Consider the following 26,990-nt stretch of genomic DNA (forward strand, 5'->3'; position numbering starts at 1 on the left):
GCACAGGGACAGAGAACATCTCCACAGCCACCTGGACATATACACCAAAGCTGTGAACCGCCTGTCCACTGCCACTTCACTGCTGGCGCGTAGCTGTGTCAGCATGCAGCATGAAATGGCATGCTACTGCCAGGATGTAGCCAGGGGCCTGGTGCAGGTCACACATGCTGTGGACCAGCTGTGGGCAGCAGCCACAGGTGGCACAGGACCCCTCAGCTCACTGGAGAGTGAGGACCAGTCCAGAAGGAGCAGCATCACTCAACCTATTTCCCTGGACAGATGGCGCAGTGCGTTGCAGGGGAGAACTGCCGATGACTCAGGGGAGGGCAGTGGGCACCCTGAGCGAGGAGCAACAGGCCATGCCCACAGAAGATGAAGTGTCAGGAGTGGCACATGGCAATGGGTGAGGCAACACATTGCATCTTGACTCATGTTTGGGCTACATACTTGCACTGTGTGTTTAACATGTGCAAGCAATTTGGACTCACATTGTGTGCACGTCAGGCTGTGTTACGGATATGATCCTGCACTCAAGGAAATAACAAACACAGTTTTGCACCAATCTGTAGCATTGTGTCATCATTACTCACCTAGAAATAGTTCTGTGTTATTTCATCTCGTCTCTGGCGGCTGGCAGCCGCACAAACACCACCGGCTGGTCTGCATCATGGAGCTGGCCCCTCCTCATCTGATGAGTCTGAATCTGTGAGCTCCACTGGGGTGCCTTTCCTGGTGGCAATGTTGTGTAGCATGGCACATATGACCACGATTTTGCAGCATGTCTCGGGGCTGTACTGTAGCGCTCCTCCACTGTTATGTAGACAGGTGAAACGGCTCTTAAGTATTCCAAATGTTCTCTCAATGGCACAGCGGGTGGCTCTGTGGGCGCTGTTATACCTCTGTTCCCCCTCAGTGCCTGGATGCAGGTACAGAGTCAGGATGTAGTCACGTACAGCATACCCACTGTCACCTGCAGGGTGACAAAAATCAGGTTAAATACTGTCCTGCTACTTCTGAGCTTTACTGATTTTGTTTTTGAAAGCCATGCATTTACCTAGCACGTAGCCCTCACCAAACTACCATCTGTGAGTCGTCAGTTAATTCCACTGTGGCGAAAAATGAATGAGTTGTGTGTGCTACCTGGGTATTTAGCAACAATATCAGTGATGTCATGTTTGGCTTTGCACACTACCTGTATGTTCAGGGAATGATAGGACTTGTGGTTCCGGAACACATACTCATTCTGTGAGGGGGGAGATAGCGACATGGGTCCCATCTATGCAGCCAATTATGTGGGGGAATTGGGCTCTCTGATAGAACTCCTGCTTGGTCTGATCTGATGCCTGTTGTGTGCTGGGGATTTGCATGTGATGATGCAGCCTCTGTACCATTGCATCAAGGAAAGCGTGGAAAAAGCACAACAGTGCTCTCTGAGAGACCCCTCCTGCTGTGGCTACCACACCCTGAAAACTCCCTGATGCCAGTAAGTGCAGTGAGCACAGGACTTGTACATGGGTGGGAATGGTGTGTGTCCTGCATGTGGGGTGTTCTAGTATGGGTTTGAGCTCCCCCTATTAAGTCCAGAATGCTGTTTTCGTCCAGCCTGTAGTTCACATGGATCTCCTCCACAGTCCGCTGGAACAGGGTGATGCGTGCTCTGATCATCCTTTCCTGGCGTCTCCTTCTCTGTGCAGCAGCTCTGATTCGCAGCCTCCTGGCTATCACATACAGCCCAGCCATTGAGGAAAACCCCTGTGGCATTGTGGGCCTGTTTAAATAGGTTGCACCTGGTTACCACCTGCTCAGAGTTGGTGGTAATTGCGATGTGCAAAATTGCGAATATCGCAAAATCGCAATTATCGATTTTTTCATGCATCTCAATTTGCGAATTCGCAATTTGCGAGCACGATATTAGCGGATTTCACAAATGACATGATGCTGATTGCGAGTTTGCAAAATTATTCACAGATTCAATGCCTCGCAAAATTGCTAATCGCTAAATTTGCGCTTACCATTTTTGCGCACCGGAACACTTTAATACATAGCAAAACTCATACATATGGCCCTTTAACTTTTAATTCAAATCAATTCAATTTACTTTATTCAAAAGAAAACTTATCCATTAAAGAACAAATCTCATTACAGCACATAAAATGTATAAATTCATAATAATAATATATATAAAATTTGAAAAAACTGATACGATGAAACATTGTTCATAAAGTGCACATCATATTGCGGGCACGCACAGCAGTTTTCAAGAAAGCGCCTACACAAAAGACCAGTTCCTCATCTTCCAAATTGAGATTAGTCCTATCCGCGGCTTCAAGGTGAATAGGTGGATTTTTTTTTTTAAGTATTAAAAGCCATTTAGCATTCTTTATATAAATCATACAGCAGAATAAAAAGTGTAGTGTAGTTTAGCCACTCTGGCCGTCACATGGGCATGGCAAAAGGTTTAGGTTGGCATGAAAACCAAGAGGGAAACAGAGTACAAAATTCACTGTGACAGCTCTTATGTAAGAGGAGTTCCCTCTCCCAGCGTCCTATGGGTTTTGTGAGATAACTGGCCCACTGATAATAAATATTCTCAATTGACAGAAAAGCGGCTATGGTTGGTTTCCTAGACTCCCTATCAAATCTTGCCTTCCTATAATGCATATAGAGTGCCGTCTGTACTTCTTTTTTGCTTACGGTATCTATCTCATTTGGACTTATAAAAATGTATTCCATAATAAAACCTGCTTAGGCTTAATCTCACCTCTGATAGCCACGGAATGTCCATTCCCTTTTCCCACTTGAGGCAATCTCCTATGATCTCTCTTGTGAGGGTCGCCGCTGGGTTTTTCCAAATGCCTAACCAAAATAGAGCAGGGTGGGTCTTTATATAGTCTTCAATATAATGTAATTTTAATTAACTGTGGCAAACATATTGGGACGTGTAGATGGGGGAATCTAAACGTTTCCTACAAAACTTATTTTCCTCACGCTGAGAAGCCCCATATCTCTGTACCATAGGTTGTCGTAGCTATGCTTTGGAATTTAAAAACAAATGTAAAAGCTAAAACAGCCTCCATCCTCCTAGGTTGGGGGAGACTAAGAACTGAGATAATAGTGTTAGAAAACGTATTCCAACAGTATGCCATTTGGTCAGACCAAGAGGCATTAGCAGCAAAGACTAACCCCAGATAGGGAAAAGTGCTAGTGCATTGTAAACTTTGATTACCCACGGAGATGGAGTTTAAAAAGTTCTTCCTCTGCCCACAAGCCATTATGAAAGATTTTTGAAAGTTAGTGCATAGGTATAAACTGGCCATAAAATCAACGAAACCGTCAGTATATAATAGGGTGGGGAGTGTATTACCATTAACTCTAGGGACATCCTTGATGAGCACTGTCAATGATTTGTGTAGATTGTTAATATATATAATAAAAAGTAGAGGGGCCAGAACACATCCCTGCCTGACCCCTCTACAAACTCTGATGTCATTAGAGACCTCCCCACCACTGTTGATCCTAACCCGGGATTTCAAATCCCTGTCCAAATATGCTAAAACATGTACTAAAACCTTGTCTAACCTGTATTGTAATAAAATGGACCATAATCGAGACCGATTAACATAATCAAAAGCTGAGGTCAGGTCCTTGATAGCAAATATATTGGTGACCTGTGTGCAATTGTACATTTGAACATTGTTCGATAGGACACACTTTACTCCTAAAACCTAGTTCACATGGTTGTGAAATAAAATTGTCTTCAGTCCAAGTTTTAATCTTGGTATATTAAACCCTCCGTAAGATTTTCAGACTGTTATCAATCAGGGAAATAGTCCTGTAGCAGCTACGTTGGGAGTGGACACACTTTTTACAAATTGAAACAATAATTCTAGTTGACCAGTTACTTGGTAGCGGGGCATTAGTTAAGTTATTTAAAACATTTAGCAGAAGCGGGGCTCAAAAATCGGGTTTATACTTAATAGGATCAATGAGTAGCCCATCGGGCCGGAGGCTTTTTTGCCCAGGCTCTGGTGCATAGCTTCCTCCACTTCATTTAGGGATATTAATATCCCTGTAGGGGCTCGGAACTCAAAGGGCTCTTCATTGGAAGTGGAGGCTCTATTTATCATGGAAAAGTGAGCCTCCCAAGCCTCGCTATTTATATTACAGCTGATCGGTGTTAATGATTGTCCCATCGTTCTCATGTCTTTAAATGCAGCCCAAAAAATGTTCCCGTTCTTTAAACTAGCAGCACTGGTGAGAGCATCCCATCTTTTGTTTACTAATTTGTCCTTCCGATGGGAAATAACCAGCTTATACTTCTGTCTGAGTGACTTAATTAAAAGGTGACTCCTTGGGTTAGTTGATAGGGACTTACGTAGCTTTCTATTAATCGCTGAACACTCACTATCGATCCATCTAGGTGCATGCTGTGTGATGACAGCAGGTTTTGATAATTCAGATTTAATAGCCTCACAAAATTTAGCAAATACACTAACTACCTCGGTATTGGGTTCCTGTACTAACAGACAGGAGTCGACAAGTCCCAAATTATCTCTAACCACCTTATGAAACAAATCAGCGCTATTAACCCCTCGTCACACTAATCTTAATTTGTCTGTTGAAGGTACCAAACTCCTGGCACCACATTCATGTTGTGTGAGGACAACCTCAGCTTTAAATAAAAAGTCTTCAAGGGTGGGAGGAATGAAGATATAATCAACGGTGGTAGCGCTACCCCTTCCTCAAGATGATGAATCGGGTAAGTTGTTATGATTAGTTACAGCTGCAATGTCCATAACATTGCTCAAGGCATCATTTCACTAATGTTCATTTAATTCCACACCCCTGTGACAGATATGTCTTCTACTGCTACAGCAGTATCTTCAGTGGGGAGCTTAGCATTAAAACCGCCCCCCAAACAGATGCCAGGTTTTTATCAGAGCCATTACAGTTCTCTAATGTGGTGACAAACTCAAATAAATTAATAACATTTGTATTAGGAGAACTGTGAAAGTCATTATTATAGAAATTAAGTAGATAAATGGATACCCCTCTTTTATATAAGAAAGCTTGAAATGTGTCACTTTGAGTATGTAAAACCTTAGTACTACCCCCTGTGGTGATGTTCACTCAGATTGAAAGGCCACCAGAAGGTTGATCAGGTTTGGGAATTGGGGCCACAACAGTAAAACATTCAAACCCTTTAAGATGTATATCTTTGGTGTCCCAAGTTTTTTGGAACATAAGAATGTCATGCTGTCTAACCAATTCCTGCTAGTCTGCTACATCTATTTTTGATTGTAGGCCAGCAACATTCCAGCTAAGTATATTCAAATCTAAGTTATCACAAGCCTTACGGGTAGATATAGCAGCATGATTGTGTGCTCAATTGTATGTGGAGGGCATGTGGGTATATGATCAACCCCATCAATCTCAGGGGATAATCATAGTCAATCCTGTGTATCCAAATCAGACAGTACTATAAATTTTGTTTTGGACAGCTGTAAAAACAGGCTCATTTAAAGGGTATATGGGGGTTGGTTAATAAGAGTAGCCTAATGGTAGAGAGCATATCTTTGACAGGTTGATAGTTCTAATCTCCAGACTTTTCAACAATGACCTTACCATAGATGGTCTGCGGAAATTGGTAACAACACAGTCCCTTTCAATGTTCTTGTGTGAGTCACCTACCCACCTCACTCTTCGTACCATGATTATCTCTTTTGCTTTCACCACGTTGAACCCCTTATTCTTAGGCACCCAATCTGCATATATGTTGAGCAATTGATCCTAGGTTTCCCTCTGTTCCTTCTTGAGGGCTTGTACCCCTGCCAGCACCAAAACGTAAGGGCAGGCTAATGGCAGCAGTCCCAGAAAATCTGTATTAGGCCTAGAATGGATCGTACTCGTTGGGTCAGGTGTAATAATGCTAGATATGCCCAAATTCAGTCGATCACCAATGGATCTATCAGTAGGTTTGAGTATAGATGCAGGGGGCACAAATAAGTCAACCCAAACTGAAGATGATGGGCCGTTGTTAGAAAAAAGAGGTTTCAGTTCTGTACTAGCCTTTGTGAGGAGGCACTCCGTTAATTGGGTACCTGTTTTACACGATGACACAGCTGGGGGGTCAACAGACGGGCACGTAACAGTAAACGGAGGGTTCACTTTGGATGAAACATTGGATGATGGAATAGACACCCCCCGGGGATAACGTTAGTGTGGACTGTCTCTCCCTGTTGGGTAAGTTTGTTCATTAGAGTGTCCAAATGATCCAAACGCTTCCATAGAGATGTACATTTCATGACTATTATATCAGTAATTTATGAACATATGGTATTAATGAAAGCATCCCCAAGATCTAGTGCAGCTGATGCAACTCCCGTCTGAGTGCAAATTGAATGGCTAGAGTTCCTACTCGACGGTGGTCCCGAAATACTAGCACTAGTTGATGATTGCATCCAGTAGGACAAGCAACTGCAGGATGAGCTAATACATGGGGGCTGTTTCCTTTTGGTGCAGACAGGCTTCCCATGCTTTTTTTGCGTTTTTTAGCTAACGCTGCTGCAGCTATTGAGGTACCCTAACTTGGCCGTGTCTAGGGTGTATCAAGTCCTTGGGCACAAGGAATGCTCCCACTAGGAAGCAACACATTGTTAGAGCCAGCTGATGATGCACTGGGTCACAAGGTGTGATGGTGGATGCCGGGTCAACTCAAAATCAGTCTGTACTGACTCACTTCCCAGGGACAATCTGCACTCTGGCAGTTCTATCTCAGTGGACACGATACTGACCACCCTCTCCAGTATGCTGTTGAGCGAAATAGTGGAGCACGCAGGTGGTGGAACAGTACGTTTCCCCATCACAGGTATTTAGACAAGCTATTGCCAATCCAGGTTTTACGTAAATACACTCACCTCAAACCTCTAAGTCAGCACCCCTTTAGTGCTTGAAAGAGAGTGGGCCCAGCCCAGCCTCTGCTGGCCACTGACGGAATCATCCCGCGCTGCGTTGGTTGAGGCAGCGCTTTGTTGCACGGTGACGGGTGCTTCTCCCTGTCAGTAGGTATTGGCGTCAGGAATGGAGCCAGGTGAGCCCTGGGATAGCGAGTCCCACCAGGGTAGAGTCAGGAGCAGCAGGACAGCAGACTTCAACTTTCACCTAGAAGCACTTTATGACTTGGAAACATAAAATCTTCTCCAGACCATGTGTTGGCCTTCTCAAAACGGTAGATGACCCTACCCACTAAGCAGGGCATATGTTAGATGGATTTATTTTAAAACAATACTGCCCTAACCACTACTACTGTTCCTCCCCTAGCATGGTCAGATCATAGTGCCATTTTCTTTATGCTGACATATATCCCCCCAGCCAATAGGCCTTCAACCAAACCTGGCCCTTATATCTCCAATGTGTGGCATACCCTACAGCTAGCTGAAAAACATAAGAACTTGCTTCCCACTTTTTCCACCAATATTAATAGAGCCGCTTTCCAAGACACAGCTTGGCTTGATAAAGCATCCCAACTACTAGCATTACCAAAACTGAGAAAAATCAAATGAACAACTGTCTCAGCCTCTTGGTTCACAGAGGAACTAAGGGCACAAAAACAAAACTGCCGTAGGCAGGAGAAAATATGGAGACGGAACTACAACGAGGCAGAGAAGACTAGTTACAAGTTCTGCTTAGCTGTGTACAAGTCTCTTATTATCAAAGAGAAAACATCCTATTTCACCAGAAAGATAGAGGAAGCAAACAATTCCTAAAAATACCTTTTTCAAACAGTGACTAAGCTGACCACTGATGTGTCCTATATGACTAATTCTAGCAGCCAATCTTTTTGCAACAGCTTAGTGGACTTCTTTCTGGAAAAGATGGAAGTAGTTTACAACCTATTCTCTGCCTCTACTCCCAAATCAGACAGTATTATGGCTTCTACCATCACATGTAAGAAAGATAGCCATCTCAGTGGTGGAGACTATCACCCTCTAGCTTACAGCCATTTTCCAGCTCATGACTTTGACTGGGCAATTTCCATCTATTAGGAAGAGAGCCTCAATTCGCCCATTATAAAAAAAAGAAACTCTGGACCCCAAAAATCCTAGTAGTTCTCTCCGCATATCACGCCTCCCTTTTTCCTCTAAGATTATCGAAGAGATCATAAACACTCGACTGATGGAACATATTCAATTTAATGAACACTTAGACACCACACAGTTTGGTTTCCACAGCAGCCATAGCACAGAAACAGCCTTGATCAAGGCAACCGAAGAGATCAGGCAGGCGCTCGATCAGAGCAGAGGGGCAGCACATATCCTGCTTGATATCTCTGCTGCTTTCGATACAGTAGATCATGGAGTGCTATTGAACCATTTACCGGAAATCAATGTTATCAGCATAGCTTGGGACCTACTTAAAACCTTTCTTGCTGACAGAGACCAGTCTTTCAGAGCTGACGGATTAGCATCTCACTTTTTTTCTTTCCCTGCGGGGTCCCCCAGGAATCATCGCTCAGTCCCACCCTATTTAATATTTACATCACACCTTTAGGGAATTATAATTAAAAGCTTCAGCTTCTCCTTGACTTTCAAAGCAGGTGAAACTCAGATTGTCGTCTCTCTAGCCAAAGAGGTCATAGGTGTAAGCGGCAGATTCTTTGACTGCATGCAGGCAGTCAGCTCATGGATGAGCAGGAATTGTCTGAAATTAAATGCAAGTAAAACTAAAGTACTACTCTTTGGAGCACAAACTTCCTTCTGGACCCCATCCTGATGGCCAGTAGAGATAGGCATCACTCTGTAGCCATAGCCATAGCCATTAAAAACCTTCACTGGCTCCCTATCAGACAGAGACGCACTTTTAAAGCACTCAGCATTGCCAAACAGACACGTTATGGTCTAGGCCCCACCTGTCTTCAACAAAGTTTTAACTGGTACATCCCAGGCAAAACTTTACGCTCTGCAAAACATATTGTTGTACCTAGATTTAAACTAACCACCTGTGGCGGCAGGAGCTTCTTTCTAGGCATGTCAAAAGGATTGAACACTTTACCACTACACATTAAAAATGCACCCAATCTGTTGAAATGAGTGACTGGGTCTTATAGACTTGGCACAGCACTTTCTGTATTTACATGTATGTATGTGATTTTGCCTTGTTGGTGAATCTGTAGTTATATGCCTTGTTACTTAGACGATTTCTTTTGCATGAGATAGTTTACTATTTGATTGTACGTACTCTGTACTACTTTACTGTGGTTGCATTTCACCTTGGTTACTTCCTCGTGCATATCTTTCACAGCCTAGTTATTAATTGTGTCAATATTACATTGATGGATTATGATGCAAGAAATGTAGCCAACTTCATGCTTTGACTTATTGATCTAAGACATTATTGAAGTATGTCAATGCGACTTATAATCTGTATTGATCTTTGGACCTTGAATGTTGGAATGGCTGGGAATTAGCTTCACTTTCATGTTTGGCTATCACATATGTTACTGGAGTACAAATTTGAGCAATACATAATACAACACCTTCAGTGCATGACATATGTTGACATTTGAAATGTTTCTCCTATTTGTGCTCCTGATACTTTGATCAGCCTACAGATTTACTGCCATGTGTGACACATATTCTTAGTTTTACAAGATTTGTCAACAATGGTTATTTTGGTGGGAAATTAATGATCCAGACGTGCCTCACCATTGCACATCCACACATCTCAAACTTTGCTTAAATGTATCTTTTCTTCCCATATTGAATATAATTGTGGGCCACATGATTTGTTAGTTGATGTGTTTGACATTGCATAAATTGTTTTGTCGTGGAACATTGCAGGCCTGGCAGATAAGTTCCAAGATCCCATTTGGCAGCAGTTTGTCAAACAATTCTCTGTGATTTGTTTCCAGGAGACTTGGTTGGTGAACTGCAATTTATTTTTGGAGGGATTCAAGGCCTTCTTTGTCCCAGCTTCCCCGTCGGCGTATGGCAGAGCTAAGGGTGGTCTGGTTATTTATATACCTTTGGCAGTGGACTGCTTGATCCAGATTCTCCCATCGCCAAGATTGGGTCTTCAGGTTATGGTACTGAAGATGGGGACTTCCAGTCTGGGTCTGATCAACTTTTACAATGCGACAACAGGCACCCAGGGGGAATGTAATATCACTCAGCTGGGTTCCTACATAAGGCAGTCTTGTGGTTTTATATCACATAATCTAATGGTTCTGGGTGACTTTAATATCCACCCTTGTGGAGATCCAAGGTACACAAGCATGGCTGATCTAGGTTGCCCCCGAATGCGGGGGTTTAATTTCGAGCACTCTACTCAGGGGGCAGTATTGAATAACTTTCTCAATGAATTTGATTTAATGTCACTAATGTGACATAGTAAAGCCATTGTTCCTTTTTTCAAAGGGAGAGGTAGCGGATCTTTTATAGATTACATTTTAATTTAATCTACCCTTCAGTCTTTATTTTGTGGGTTTACTATTATGGAAAGTGTTTACAGCGACCATAATCCTCTTTGTGTGCAACTGAATGGCCCACTTTTATTTAAAAAATCCAGGGTGGTGTTACTGGTCACGCTAAGACCAACGGACGGTAGGTGCCGTCTTAAGTGGTCACAGGTCTCCCCTGATGCCTTTTATGGCGTGGCAAGAGATTCTTGTGCTGTTGAATTAGCACTTTGTATCTCGCCGGGTACCTCGTCAAGGGACGTCCTTAACGCTTTTAATGTTATCACCACTAAGATAGGGGAACTTTTAAGTGTACCTGTACGTAAGGTAGTCACTCCAACGCCCAGATGGTTTGATTCATCTTGCTCTCAGGCGGCACGGAAGCTGAAGGAGGCTTTGAATGTGACACCGAGAAACCAACTACAGATACGTGCCTGTCGTAACAAATATAAACAGGTACTGGCCATAAGTAAGGGCGCCTTGAAGGAGGAGCCTTGGAGGGAGTTGTTAGAGATGAGCACCCTTGGTAACAGTTCAAGGTTCTGGGGTATTGTCAATAGACCGCTGTTTGAGAAAGATACAAGGGGTGACTTAGGCTCCCACATCACTGAGGAAGAATGGGTGTCCCACTTCTAATCTATGTTTAAGGGCCCCATGGATCAATCTCTTCAGACAGATAGGGTCATTAACATCGCCGCCGTGGTTTTCGAGCAGAAAGAAGTTGAGGTTGGGATTGCCGGCCTGACATGTAACAAGGCACCAGGCCCGGACGGCATCCCACCGGATCTCTTAAAATCGGATCCACTACACAAGCTATCCTTGATTCGTGGGATCGCACCAACATCAAACACAATCTCACTGCTTTTCCCTCACCACTTACTCCACTGTTGGACAACCCCGACTTCCACCCTGGCATGAACTCTGCTGTCTTTGTGCGATGGAGAACATCGGGGTGCCGCGCCCCGGGTCACCTATTTGATGTGGATGGGATAATACAGTTCCAGCAACTCAAATTAGATTATGGGCTCCCCGAACACGAAACGGCTCCGATAACTCCAGATTAGACAATGGGCACTACATAACCAGGTTAAACCATCTGCTTGCAGACACCTCTCCACCTACAAGAAGTGACTTCTCACGCGCACATCAGACAAGAAACTTATTTCAGATTTGTATAAAATGCTTCTGACCAGAAACATCCACATCTATAACGCGGGACGCACGAGATGGGAAAGAGACCTCGGCAGAACACTAAGTCAAAAGGAGTGGGAGGGGGTGTACTATAGGGCTCGCCACTCAGCATATCATATGGGGCTCACTGAGACCTTCACCAAGCTGGTCACATACTGGTATTATACCCCGGAGCGTCTGCATGCAATAGATCAGACTCAGGGGGTGAACTGCTGGCAGGGATGTGGGTGTGTGGGTACTCTGGTACACTTGCTGTGGGAGTGTCCACACCTCCAGGCATAATGGGATCAGGTTCTGAAAGAAGTAGATAAACATCTCGACACAGACATCCCGCGCTTCTCAGCGTATGTCCTTCTGGGCCTCCCGAATCCTCTGACCTATCCGCTCCGCTCCCGCAGAGGCTGGCTCATAGCAATAGCGCTGGGTTCTGCAGTGCAAAACATACTTCCACACTGGCGCTCCCCTCAGGTACCTACCTGTAGAGGCTGGCTATATCATCTGTGGCATGTCCTAGGAACGGAGAAGTTGACATTGACGATAGCAGGGAGGGGGTCCATGTTTAGTAACCTATGGCAACAATTTTTGTCCCTTCTTTCCACCGAATTTAGGGAGACCACCTGGCCCAGGTACCTCCGCTTGCTACGGCTCTCTGACACGCAGCCGACAGGGCAGTAAGCAACCTGCTCAACCAGCACGATCCAGGTGAAATACTGATAGTTTATCTAGTGGACAAGGAACGGGGTGGGGGAGGGTTGGGAGGTGTTTTGAGCAGACGTGTTTATGATTTGTTCGGTTATGTCTTTCTGTGGGTTTGTCATATTCTTAATACGCACAGCTTATCTACATGAGACATATGTCCAATAGGTGCTTATGATTAGTCGCACGTCTGATTTAGCCAAACTTATTGCATGTTTGGAAAATTTCAATAAAAGATTTAAACCATAAATCGGATCCACTTTTTTGGGCACCGGTTCTTATGGCTGTGCTTAATGTTGCAGCCAGGGACAGCTGCCCTGATTCCTGGGCCACCTCAACTATCGTGCAAGTGTTTAAGAAGGGGGACTGCAATAGCACTTTTTACTATAGGCCAATCTCCCTTCTTGACTCATTGGTAAAGGTCATGGGAGGGGTGATATTGGAAGGATTATCTTCCTGGGCAGAGGAGCACAAGATAATTTCAGATATTCAATAAGGGTTTTGCCCAGGGCGGTCAACTGTGGCCCAATGCCTCAATCTTTACATGAGCCTTGGTAAGTACACGATTGCCTGCCCAGGTACGATCTACTTGGCCTTCATGGACCTTTCATCTGTGTTTGACTGTGTCAACCGGGTCAAGTTGTGTCAGTCCATGAGGGCCATGTGGGTGGAGGGCAACATCGTTAACTTCCTAGAGGATCTGCACAGGGCCACTAAGGTCAAAGTTAGATACACTCAGGATCTTCGTGACTCTAGGGATTTTAACATCGGGAGGGGGGTACGGCAAGGCTGAATTTTGGACCCTTTTTTGTTCAACCTGTATATAAACGATCTGGACAGAGTTTTAACACATGGCCAGATTTTCTGTATGTAGGGCGGCGGGGTCTCCCCGTCTTACTATATGTGGACGATGCGGTTCTTATAGCCAGAACCTCTAGGGGCCTTCAATCCCTGCTTGACACTTTCCAAATTTCATGGGGGCCTAAGATTTAGCAATAAATAACGCTAAATCCTATATATTGCAGGTAGGGATGCGGCCCAAGAAAAAGTTTCTCTCCACAGTAGGTCCCTCTGACGAATGTCTTTTCATACCTGGGGGTCTTATTGGACGACCGTTTGAAGGGGGGGCCCCTTATTCAGAAGAAAATGGGGAACTTACAAGGGTAAACACTGCTACTTTCAACTTTGCTGCAAATATGGGCAAGCACCCAATTGCAGCCATGTTGAAAGTCTATCAGGCCAAAAAGTGTAGCCACAGCTTGCTATGGTAGTGAAATTTGGGGGCACATCGCCACAGACGCGTTGCAGGTGGTTGAGAACACTTTTTAAAGTGCTTGCTGGGTGTGCCAAGCGGTTTATCGAACTTGGTGGCTCATGAGAAATTGGGGGTGTCTTTTCTATGTGACACCTTGGCTTTGCGCCCCCTAGTGTTCTGGCTAAAGTGTTGGCTGAATAAGGATTTAGCCCTCAGCCAGCAGATTATATCCGAATATATGAGCCTGGACCACATGTCCCGTATACCATGGCTGAAATATATTAAAAATTGTTTTGAAGAGTTAAGGCGCCCTGAACTTTTCTTAAAGCCTTATTCTATTGTACAAAAGGATGTAAAGTTGTTCAAGAAAGCTTTTAGCAGTTTAAGGAAACTTGAAAGAGACGAGCTAGAAGTGCGAAAAACTAGTGTCCGCAAATTCCTGTTGCTAAAAACAAACCCATCCACAGAGCCTTATCTCCTGGGGTCACTGTCTACATATGAGCGGTTTTTATTGGTCAGGTTTCGTCTGGATCTTTTTCATTTGTTACTCGCTGTTCCATAAGGGTGCAGTAGAGGACAGGTGTTAGCACCCTGTGGCTGCGACGGTTTGTCTCCACAGGATCTGCTACACTTTATGCTCTTTTGTAAATTTTACGAGGTACCTCGGAGATATATTTTATTCCCACTTTTAAAGAAGCAGTATTTTAACGAGGTTTGCCCAGCGCTTCTGTATTTGCAACTTCTGAAGCCTGACTGTATCTTTTTTATCGTGGGTTCTTTGAAATCTACGGTGAGAACCAGGGCCTGTCTGGAAAATTAGCAACCCTACTTGGTAGAAGGCACTCTCTGTTTTAATGTTTAGTATATGAGTGACACTAACGGGCCGTTCTTTTCCTTTATATTAATATGAATTGTATTCTGTATGTAATTGTATTTGTATCATGTTTTAATTGAGATGTGGATGTTGTGAAACTTTTATGGTTTTCTATGCGTTAAACCGAATAAAGTTGTATTTGATTTGATTTGCATAAATTGTGTGTCTGTCTACTCACACAGTGTGAAATGACACAACACTTCTTAAGTGGGCTTTCAACTTCTTGCATTTTGTAGTGTCTTATGAGTTAGATGTGACGGAACACTTAGAGTTCCGGATGCACTCTGTAGTCTTATTATGTGAACGTTCAAATGTTAAGAAGGGAAGATATGTTTCTAATGTTGAGTTCGCATTTACATGAATAAAGATGCGTAAAACTGCCTTGCTTGTGTGGTGCGGTCATTTACAAATGCCTGGGATGGGGAGAACGCTAGAACTGGAGGCAAGTAGGGGATAATTAACCCGAAGACTGACAGTTCTCTCTCAGAGAGTTGCCATGGTCTAGCAAACTGCTCTTACGTGCCCCATGTGCCACAGGTGAAGTGGCAAATCTACACTAACGTATGTGGAATTACTGTCCAACCGCAGCCTCCATAAAGCATTTGAAGTTAACAGAAGCTTCGATGAAAATTCTATATATTGATTCCCGAGAACTGTTTGAGAAATCTGCAAATAATGGTACTGCATTGCTATACAATACAGTATACAGAGTGATAATCCTCAAAGCAGTTGTGAGTAAGCTTGAAGATATAAAAAACAAGAGCCAGACAAGAACAAGCTAAAACTATGATAGAAAGCACTGCCAGGCAAAGATTAGACAGGTGTTTCAAATGTAATAGAGATTGATTACTCACCAGAACCCAAATCAAAAGAGTTGTATGACCTCAGTGCCAGGCGCTGCAACCCCAGCAGAAGCACCAGAGGTTGTGCTTATGCAGTTGTCGATATACAAAGCAGTAAGCAACTAAAGCTGCTGGGTGGTGGCTCAGAACAACTCCACAGGTTTCCACCATGGGATAACAGTGATGAAGAAAGTTTTGATGGACAGCTGACAATGTCAGTAAAGGCTCCTCCCTCAGATGTTCAGCCAATCTTATAACTGGTTACAATGCTGCCACTTTCCCAAAAACCGACCTCCACACTTGATCCCGCCAAGAAACAAAATATTGGCAAATGACGGTCTACGTGTTTAGAGGTATTTGAAGATTTAATTGATACAATTGAAGAAAGTGATTACTAAAATATCATAAAGTACCTTAAAAATCTTGCTGGTGATGGTGTAAAAGTCGTCATAAAGAAAATACTACAAGTTGATGAAATTAAGTATGATCAAATCAAAGCAGTCTTAAACCTAAAATTCAATCCAATGCTGAATATAGTCTATGAAAGATATTTGTTTAGTCAGGAATGACAGAAAGTGGGTGAAACCATTGATGAATTTGTGGAGAGACTGGATAAGCTCATCAATCACTGTAAATTCAACAAGTTTAATGATGAGGAAGCTATAGGTCTCAGAGTCATTGAAGGATGTCTGTCAGATATATTTCGAAGAGAAATGATGAAAGAGTCTCTTAGCTTAAAGAGAGTCCTTGCGGCTGCTAGAGCTGAGGAGTGAGCTGATAGACAAGCTCCTGACATTGAGGCCAGAGGTGTACCGAGGGAATCAGTCATGAACTTGAAAAGTAAGCCAAGACAAAAATCCGAGAGACCCGGAGCAGTGTCTCTCAAGAAAAAGAAGTTGTGCTTCAGGCACTGACAGTTAATCAATCAATCAAATAGTCTTTATTCAGTTTCTTGCACAAAAACCATAAAAGCACACATTGAATACAAATGAGAAATTTCTCGATTAAAACATGCCAATTGAAATAGTAACCTAGGCCAAATGTGAAAAACAAGGAATAAATGACACCAGGGTCACGCATGCGAGTCGAGGTAAAGAAAAATAGCCAAGTTAAAAACAACTAGTCACATCCAGTAAAAACAATTATCAAGCAGAAAAGATGTTCAGAACATTACAAAGTGCATTGTGCCGTAATTATATGATAGAAACATGCTGCTTAATCACAACTGGACCTAAGCCTAACTGTAGATATTACAAAGCTAAGCACATAGAAAACTGTCCTACCCGTGAGCATTAATAAAAAAATATAAGCAGGACGCACTTGCCTAAAATCTGGCTTTTTCAAAATCAGAATGATAAAAAAAACTTTCTGGGTAGGTCATAAGAACTGCAAAACAACAGAAAATGGAGCATGTCCTGTGGAGACTTTCCGTTGCAGCCACAGGGCAACAGACTCTGGGGGATATTCTCAAGAACGTGTGATAAACATCGCAAAATTAGTGTAACGCAACTTTTCAAATCGCAGTCTATCAACGGCGAGTGAACGTAGTATTCTCAACCCGGCGGCACCGTGTGATAGTCCCTCGATAACACGTCAAATGACAGTGTTAAAATTAACACGACGCAGCAAAAATGCGAAACACAAACGCCCAAAAAGTTGCAATGAGGCCCATCCCGATACAAAAATCTGCAATAACCAGTGACAAGCCTGCAATTCCCACGCGTCATGCGGGAAAATGCACTGCAAACGCAGAACAAGAAAAACACACCAAAAACAAAGTAAACTGCGTAGCAACATGGATGCAAACGCACCGAGTGCCCAAGTCAACGCAAACCCCACAAGCCCCACAGACCACCAGCAAGGAATCTCTGGGTCGGGGAAGGCCAAGGAGAAGAGGAAGAGGAAGACGCGGTTCGGTCCGCATAACAACCGGATCATCGTCACGGAGGTGACAGAACACCAACAACTGTCCGTCACCTCCAGCGTGTCATTGGCAACACAGACTGAAAAATGGCATTCCATTGTGAATGCAGAAGGAGTGTCGAGGAGGCCAAGATGAGCTGGTATGATGTAAAAAGCCAAACCACGCAGAAGCCCGCTGCCAACAGGAGGGCAGCAACGGCGAATGGAGGTGGGAGTCCTGCGCCACAGGAGGAGCTGGAGCAAATGGTGGCCATAGTCATCAGTGTTGAGACGATGCAAGGAGTCGGGAGTCCAGACACTGCTCGACATGACCTGACACAACATCAACAGTGTGAGTAACGAACAGGGACTGGGGGGACGGGGGGTGATGGGCACAATGGCACACATGCACAATGACGTGTAGCACACCGCACACCCACAATGACCCTGGGTCATTTCCCTGATCCCCGTGGCACACTACAGAACACATACAAACATCAAGTAGGCCCCCGTCCACCATGTGCCCAAAGGGGTCCCACCCCACACATCACCAATTCCACAGCACACGCAGGCACACGTGCAAAACACAGCAAAGATGCGTATTTGTGAGCCACACTGACAATGCAAGTGACACTACATGATGAGCAGCATAGCTGGAGTACAATCACCATGACATTGTGCACGCCACGACACTGAGGTGGCTGAGTGTGGACCACACCCGTAAAGGAGCAGGACACACTCTGACACATCCATGTGCACAAACAACCGCTCACGTAAACAATACATCTGTAGACAAACAATGCACAAGAGTACAAAGACCGTCCAAGAGCACAAATGACCCAAGTCGCCAACATCACAGCACCTTAAAAGCACAAAGGTCAAAGGCACACCACCTCCAAGGGATAAGGGGCAGCAAAATCACAGCTACAGGGGCGACTTTCTCACAATGCAGCACACACACATATCAATGACAGCACATCCACATGGACGACAATGTGGTACAGAGTGCAACACTTACACTGCAGAACAGAGGACACAACTGGGTCCACTAACTTGTGCGTAGAAAATGGGCAATCACATCTGACATAGCAGGAAACTGTGAGATGAAAATGTATGTATACAACCTCACCTACGTCATGTAGTCCAAATGTCCACTGTCCCGCATCAAATATATTGCTCCTCCCAAACAGTCACAATGTACATTGTGATGCAGTCTGTATGTAAACTTGAACAATGCGTCAACATTCATGCCAACACAATGTCAACAAGCATCTCCTCTGGGGGACGACAAAGTTCCATGTGCAAGGTCTCACCCGCTGCCTGCGGTGAGATGGCTGCGTCCGCTGTACATGGCACAAGGTAATGTTGTAGGGCCCAGGGCCCTAATGTATACATCATGAGCACACAGACACACTCAGATAGTCTGTTGAACTGGCTACGGGCACGTGCGCTCGACACCTTTATTGCCAGGGTCACATGTACAGTGATGCCTGTGCTGGATGTGTGTGGGATAAGTGTAAGCCAGCCCTCATGGAGTTGTTGGTGCTGGCAACAACTTGAACAGTGATCACAATTAAAGCGGAAATAGAAAACACCAGCAAAACATAAACTACTGTGAAGCATCACGGTGGTAGCTGGAGAAAGTACAGTGTTCACCCAATATGCAACCACAATGGTCCATGAGTTGTGGTGCACTGAGTTAGTGGCATCTGAAGAGCTGAGCAGAGTATCAAGCTGATGATGGCACCCACGTGATGGCACCCACGACATGTGTGAGCAACTCTGATAATCTGGCAGTAAGACACCTCCAACTCTGGCCCCTGTTGTTTGGAGTTGGTCCTTGTGGTGGTGGCGTGTGCACCCTGCGGTGATGCGATGTCCGGGCAGGTCAGAACTCGATTTGATGTGTGAGCCCAGGTGGACCGCAGTTGAGGCCGGGGGCAGCGGACAGCACAGGGGCACAGACACATGGCGTTGATGACCCCCAGTCCATCGAGCCAGAGGCCATCCAATATTCTATCAGACAGGGTCCATGACTTGAGATGCACAGAGTTACTTGCCCCGGATGCACTGCGGCCGGCATAGGCACACCGCCACGGGACGGTGACTTGCAGTGCAGTGAAATAGGGCCGCGCGAGCTGAGCGGGTCCTTGCCGATGTCGAAGGTGAATGTAGCAGGCGGTTGCGGGGGACAGTGTAAGGTGTCCTCCAGGGCATGATGCAGAGGGCAGAAGCCAGCCGGAAGCAGCAAATGGAGAAGTGGAATCCTACAGCCTCGTTCTTACCACAAAGTCAGTATCACCAACATGATGATGAAGACAACCCCCAGTCCAAAGACTCAGTCACCACCAAATTTCAACCAGAAAGTGTCCATGGATGTCGGGGAACAAACTTCGTGGCACCGGAGCTGAAAAGGGATGCAGTCTGCGATCAGACCTGTACAATAATATAAAATCTGCCATAAATAAATCAAGACTGAGTTCCCGATGTGTGACCTACTCGACCGCAGTGTAGGCCTAAGGCAGCAGTCAGCAGGAGCCCACAGCCACGTGTCGTTGGCTCGCGATGCACAGAGTTAGTGACACCCGAGCAGTTGTCGGCAGTGTTCGATCACCTCCGTAACGATTATCCTTTTTTCCTCCAGACCCAAACGCGTCTTGCACTTACACCTCTCCTTGCATGCAATGATATGAACTCTGCCATACACAAATCAAGACTCAGTTCCACATCTGGGACCTACTTGACCGCTGTATAGGCCGGAAGCAGCGGTCAGCGCGGGTCAACCACTGTTCAGAAAGCTCCACCTGGAACTCTAACACACAACGTTGAAATGGCATGTGGGGATGACTTGTGGTTGACGGAGGTAGAAGCACCAGAGCTGAGTTGGTGTTCAGCCAGCGACAATGCCATGTCCTGCCTGGTATGGACTGGATTGGATTGGTGTGAGGCCTGCTGGACTGTAGTGTAGGCTGAAGGCGTAGGCATCAAGGGTCCAGAGACATGTGTGTTTGGGATGCTATGCACAGACTTGGTGACACCATATCAAAGGAAGTATAGTGAGTTAAACTCTGCATTGATAGGTGTACTCAGCCATTGTATAATCAATACTCAGTTCCAAATGTGTGACCTACTTGACCATAGTGTAGGCCGGAGGCTGCGGTAGAGTACGTCAACAAGAAAGGAGTACAGCGGGCCTGTGTCGCGGAGGCCGTAATGTTCTGGGGAGGCTAATAAGGTGGTGGGCCTCAGGCTTGGAGCTTGAGCCGGCATGTGGTGGGCCCTCTTTGACACATGCCGGTGTTGGCAGGTGAGCAGTGAGGCCTGGCTGCGCAGGGGTGGGCAAGACGGGTTCGGGGACCAGCGGCCCGGGGTGCAGCAGGTGCCCAGGATAGCAGGCAACACCACTCACGGCGACAGCAACGGCCTCGTGGTGAGGTGTGAGGCGCCGCCCTGGCAGACACGTTGGGCATTCCGGAAGAGAACCACGCCCAGAGCTACATACTTTTTATTCATACCCCTAAGCTGACCTGGCGTACACTGGGCCAGCCCACTCCGCACACACTTACGGGGGGGACGTCACAAGCTACATTTCCGCGATCTTCCCCACTGGCTGGGGTGACATGGTTGCGTCCACTGTCCACTACACTTCGAACACCAGCAGTGCATGTAGACATAGATATGTCTGTGGTTTGCATACTGCTGTCTGTCCAGCACATCTCCGCCACATTTGGCATTGTGTACATTCTCATTTATGGGTCACTTGCCTCCTTCGCACATGCCTGGTTCCCACCTCTCCCCACATTCCGCTATTGTGTGGCTGAGGTGCCATGCCGTTGAAGGCTCATGTACATGGCTAGCCCAGGTTACCACAGTAAGTTGTGCTGTCGTGTCTGGTGGGTGGGCATTTTGTTTGACATGTTGTATGTGATTTTGTAACATGTGCATTCCCAGAGTTGTGAGTTGCATGATTGTGGAGTTGAGGTGCGTGGGGTGTTCATTTGGTACTTACCAACGAGCAGCGCATTCCCATAGGTGCCATCATGGAAGCACTGTCTGATGATGGACTGTCAGAAGATGAAGGCATCATGCACACTGCCTGGGTAGTTGGCGACGACATGGCTGAAGAGTGCCCGGTGGTCCACTATTGCCTGCTTTCTGTAGCAGTGATTGTGTGCAGTGTTGACAGGCGGCACAAGTAGGACATGTCTGCGGCCGATTGCCCCCAACACGTGCGGGAATCCAGCTATGGCGTATAGTCCTTGTTTGGTCTCCAGCTGTTCCTGCGCATTGTGGGGGATGTATAGGTACTGGGGTGCCAAGCTTGATGATGGCATCCAGGACAGGTGTGAGGAACTTGGATGGGGCTGGCTGTGAGACTCATCCTACTCTGGCGGTTGTTGGTTGGGAAGTACCAGAGGCCAACAGGTGCAGCTCAGCCAGAAGCTTTGTCTGAGGAGGGATGTTGGTTGTCCACTGTGTTGGTACCGTCAGCCTGTGGGCAATTATGGTCAGGATGCGTAGGATGGTTGTCCTTTTGAGCATGTAGTGGGTAATGACATTGTTTGGTGTTAGGTCAGTGAGGCTGGTGCATTTCCTGAAGGTAAGCTGTCTTTGTCCGCGTTGCCTCTGTGGTGGTCCGGGGGGCGGAGGGGTCCAGAGGGCGGAGGGGTGTGGGGGGACAGTCCTGCGGGTGGTGGCGGTGTGTGTTGTGGCCCTGTTGGGGCTCCGAACTGCATGATCAGTGGCTACATGGCATCTGTTGGTCTTCCGGTGTGGCTGTGGGTTGGGCTCCCTTTTCTGATTCCGGTTGTCATCCGACTTTGCACCAGGTCAGAGCAGGTGTTAATTTTCTGCTGCTAACGCGCTTTATCACGTGTTTTTTGGTCTTATCGCTGATCTGGCTGGTCGTTGAGAATGCTGAGGTGAGGTGAGGGTGAGGGTTTTTACTCAGGAATGCCTACTCCACATCTCATTAGCGATAGTTGCCGGGGTCACATATGGCGATGTTTTTTGTGAATGCTATCGCAGGTAAACTGGTGGTATCGGCTGTTAGCACCAGCTTGTGAATGGGGCGATAAATTTATCACGACTTTGGCTGCGATGAAGTGCCGATAACTCGGCGATAAGTCCTTGAGAATATGACCCGACGTCTCTTGCGCTGCCCACTTGCGTAGGCAAGAAGAAGATGGAAGATGTCAAACCGGAACCTGGTCAATAAAAAGCAACCCTACAAATTAACAAACCCTAATAGATAGGGTTTGACCATCTGTGTAGTTCTTAGCATAATAAAGTGATGCACACTAGGCTCTGATAGCTCCTTGTCTTCCCTGGCTGCTGACTGCTGTTTGAAAAAAGGCCTCCTTGATACCGACCAGGTCCTTCTTATTCTTTGAATCTGGGTTAACAGAAAGATCTTCTCTCCCCAGATTCAAAAGGCACTCCCTGATGTATTTAAGCCACGGAACATGGGAGGCAAGATTAAGGGCCATTCAGTCCTTTAAGATCATTTTGCTTAACAAAGTCCCCTTGCCGGTCCAGATTTTTAACCATAATGACACAGGGCGAAAAGCTAACAGTTCGGTAGGATAGGTCATACCAAGCTCTTCGTGTATGATAAAAGAGGAGGTACCCTGGGGTATGGCTAAAATCTGTCTCAGAAAATTATTTTCAGCAATTTGGAGATCATCAAGAATGGTGGAGCCCCAGAGTAAACTGCCGTACGACACTTTTGTAATGCATTTGGCCCTGTAGAGCCGCAATATTGCACCAAGCAGTCCTTTGACCAATCTAGAGGTAACATTTAAAATAGCCGCAGTCGTTATTCTTATGAATTTTTAGGGTCCCCCGGTTCATTTTGGCATCCAGCAGAACATCTAAATAAGAGAATAAACTTGTCCTAGGGACCGGGGCAGGCCCGACCTTAAAGGTGTATAGCCTACTTGAGCGGGCACCCACTTGCATCACATAGGACTTTGAGCTGTTGGCCAACAGGTCCTGATCTTCCATGAATTGAGCAAAAGAATTTAGCAGCGTAATTAAACCCCTCTCAGTCCTGACCATCGAGACGGCATTGTCTGCGTACAGAAGAACAGGACAGCCACGCCATCCCACCGGAGGATAATCCACCTTGGACTCCGGTTACACCTTCTCTAGGTTATTTATTTACATGTTAAAAAAAGGAGTCAAGATGCAACCCTGTTGGACCCCTCTCTGAAAAGGAAACAGGCGCGTGACCTTAAAATCAATAGAATATCTGACCTCGGCCTTCGTCTCCCGATGGAGATCTTGTAAGAAAACAACTATTTCCCTGTCCATCCCTATGAATGGCAAGGTCTGCCACAACTTGCATCTGTTCACATGATCGAACGTGGAGGGGGAAGGTCCATAAAGGTCAGATAAATAGTACCAGGACGGGCAACTGTGTACTTGTTCAGAATCAAAAATAGGTTCAGACATTGATCTACAGTTGATCGACCAGGGCAAAAGCCATGTTGGACATCTGACAGGATGTTATGGTCGACTGCCCAGCTTGATAACCTGTCCAATAAAATGCGTCCAACCACTTTGACCACAGAATCCAACAGGGAGATGGGCAGAGAGCAGTGTGTGCTGACTCTATTCCCTTCTTTAAACACTGGGAAAATAGTAGAGATGGCCCAGGAAGCCGGGGAACCGACTCTGACAGCCGCGTTGATAACTGAGGTAAGAACGGGGGCCCACAACTTCAAGTTGGAAATGTAAAGATTGGTGGGAATTCCATATGGTCCTGGAGCCTTACTACTGGTCCACCCAGCTATACCCAACATGACTTCCCCCTTCAAGACAAACAGGGCTGATTCTCCACTACAGCTCCACGGGAAACACTCTCCTCGAAGTGGTCAACCCATTTGTTCTCTGAAAATATGGGCATCAAGGGCATTTGCTTTGTCCAATGCCAGGAAAGGGCTGTTGACAATGCTCCAAAACTTGGTGCTGCTCTTGATGGTACTGGCCTCAATACGCTTACTCGAGGCATCCTCCTTCAGTGCCTCCTTTCACCTGACCAGGGCATCATTATAATGCTTTCTACTAGTTCTTAATAGGTAGAAATCTCTTAGGGTAGTGCGTAGTGCTTACTTAAGCTTCCAAACCATCTTGGGGCCCTATCTAGGTGCCCTTTGGGTGCGGGAGCCTTCAGTAAATTAGCTAAGGAGCGGGAAATAGCTGCAAAAACATTGATAATCTCTCCTGGCTGCACGACCAGGCATGTCTGTAACTCCTTCTAGCATTTGATTAATAGGGTCTCATGGAAAGGATCGGGAATAATCTAAGCCCATTTAAGCCTTCTACCCCCTTCTGTGGCTTTCAATACTCCCCCCTTGCTCCCGTCTTATTCTGGCCTAACAGGGGCCAGATAGCTTTAAGACACAGAGGGTTGTGGTCACTATTGCTGCTCACTTTGATGGAAAATTCCGATATTCGGTAAAAAAGTGGGGTAGAGACAAAAATAAAATCAATAAATGAGTCGCTACCATTACCTTTAAAAGTGAGGGTAATATCAGTCTGGCCTGGGTACACTTTGCCCATTGCTGATGAAAGATCAAATTCACTCACTAGGGCACTTAGGTTACAACTCTGACCACTGTGTTCCAAGTGCATCCCTGATAGACGGGGAAAGTATAGACCCCCTGTGCCCAGCGTTTCTGGATCCCCACATAAGTAGATATTAAAATCTCCAACCAATACAAGTTGCATCATATGACGGATGTAGACGTTAAGATTGGTCAAAAAGGCGCCCACCTGGGATACATTTCAAACCTCTAGAAGAGACAATGTGGCATTGTAAAAATTCAAAATCAATAGTTTACAAGACCTACTTGAGAATAACAAAGTCTGCAAGCATGGGTTATCTGTTGCCGGTACTAAAATACTACAATTCAACATAAGAGAAACATAAACAACCAGGCCGCCCTGGGATCGACCAGACCTTGAAGGGGTAGCAGACACAAAGAAGGACTTATACCCCTGCTCGTTTCGAAGACAAACTCTAAAAGAGACTCTTAGCTTACAGAGAGGCCTTGTGGCTGCTAGAGCTGAGGAGTGAGCTGATGTGTCCAGAGTGAATCAGTCATGAACTTGAAAAGTAAGCCAAGGCAAAAGGCCCAGAGACACCAAGCAGTGTCTCCCAGGAAAAAGAAGTTGTGCTTCAGGTACTGACAGTCATTTCCACATGAAAGAAAGTGTCCTACTATCGTGCAGATTTGGAATGACTGTGGTAAAGCAAACCATTTTGTAATGGTGTGCAGGTCCTAAAGAGAGAATAAGTGTCTCATGGCCTAAAAACAAAATGTCTCTCTCCACACTCCACAAGCGACATTCGACTCATGCCCATCAGGCCAAATGGCAAAACCACCAGAGACAAATGGACACCAAACCAGGTTGAATGGCATCTAAATCATCGTCAAGGGATTCCTCATTCTCAGTTTCCAGTAAACGTGACAATGATAGTTGTACAATGTCAATGTTTACATAAGAAAGACATTTCCATATAGGACTGATCACATGTGAGGAAAAATACCAGATAAAGAGAAGTCGACATGAAAAGCATCAAAGTCATTCAACCATTTTCCGAAGATCACATTAAAAATAAATAGATGATCGTTACCTTTTTTCATTGATAGTGATGCTTCAATAAACATAATGCCTGCAGAAAGATATCATGAGCTGCTTCCATTGCCACATCTTAAGCCATTGAAAACTAAAGTCTATATGTGGGCTGAATCGACTCCACTAAAAAGTCATTTGTGGCTGAATGAAGCAAAATAAAGCAAGGTTCAAGTGCCCATTCATGCACTTCAAGGTACCGATTCAAGTGCCTGCCAGTTTAGTTTTAAAACTACTGGTCATATGGGATGTATCTCAGTGAACTGCAACATGAAAGCGCATCATGAAATTGAAAGCCAGTTTACTTTGTTATTTCAAGGGTTAGGTAAACTCAAGCCTATGAAAGCACAGTTACAAATAAATTAAGATGTTCATCCTGTTGCTCAAAGGCATGGAAGAGTTGCTTTTCACTTGCAGGAAGCTTTTGAAAAAGAACTTGATTCATTACTCATGCATGACATCATCGAGCGCTCCACTGGGTCTCTCCCATAGTGGTAGTGCCTAAAAGGGACAGTGAACGTGCGGTGCTTAGATGCGCTGACATACATCATGCCAATAAGGCCATAGAGAGAGAGCGACATCCTGGTCTGCCCACTGCTGACAATATAGCCCAATTGAATGGTGGGAACGTCTTCTCTATTCTCAGCCTAAACAGAGGATATCACCGGTTGGAACTAGAATAAGATTGTAGATACATTGCAACCTTCTCTAGACACATTGGTCTATTTCATTACAAGTGGTTGAGCTTTGGCATGTCATCGGCTTCCCAGCTTTTTCAAGTCACTATTCAACATATCACACAGCCTGTTGTGAATGCTTTTAATTATAGGGATGACATCTTAGTTTTCGGAGCTACTCAGACAGAGCATGACAAGGCTCTCATGCATGTCTGTAGCCTGCTAACTGATGCTGGCTTAGCTCTAAATGTTGACATGTGTGAATTCCATGAAACAACGTTGAAATTATTTCAATCAATCAGGGTTTTATAAAGCGCGCTACTCACCCGTGAGGGTCTGAAGGCGCTGGGGGGGAATGCAGCTCCGGTTCAGTCAAAGAGCCAAGTCTTGGGGTTCTTCCTGAATATGTTCAGGGTAGGGGAGCATCTGATGTTGACAGGGAGCTCGTCCCAGG

This window comes from Triturus cristatus, chromosome 3_1, assembly GCF_964204655.1.
Source record: "Triturus cristatus chromosome 3_1, aTriCri1.1, whole genome shotgun sequence".
NCBI classification, from domain to species: Eukaryota; Metazoa; Chordata; class Amphibia; order Caudata; family Salamandridae; genus Triturus; species Triturus cristatus.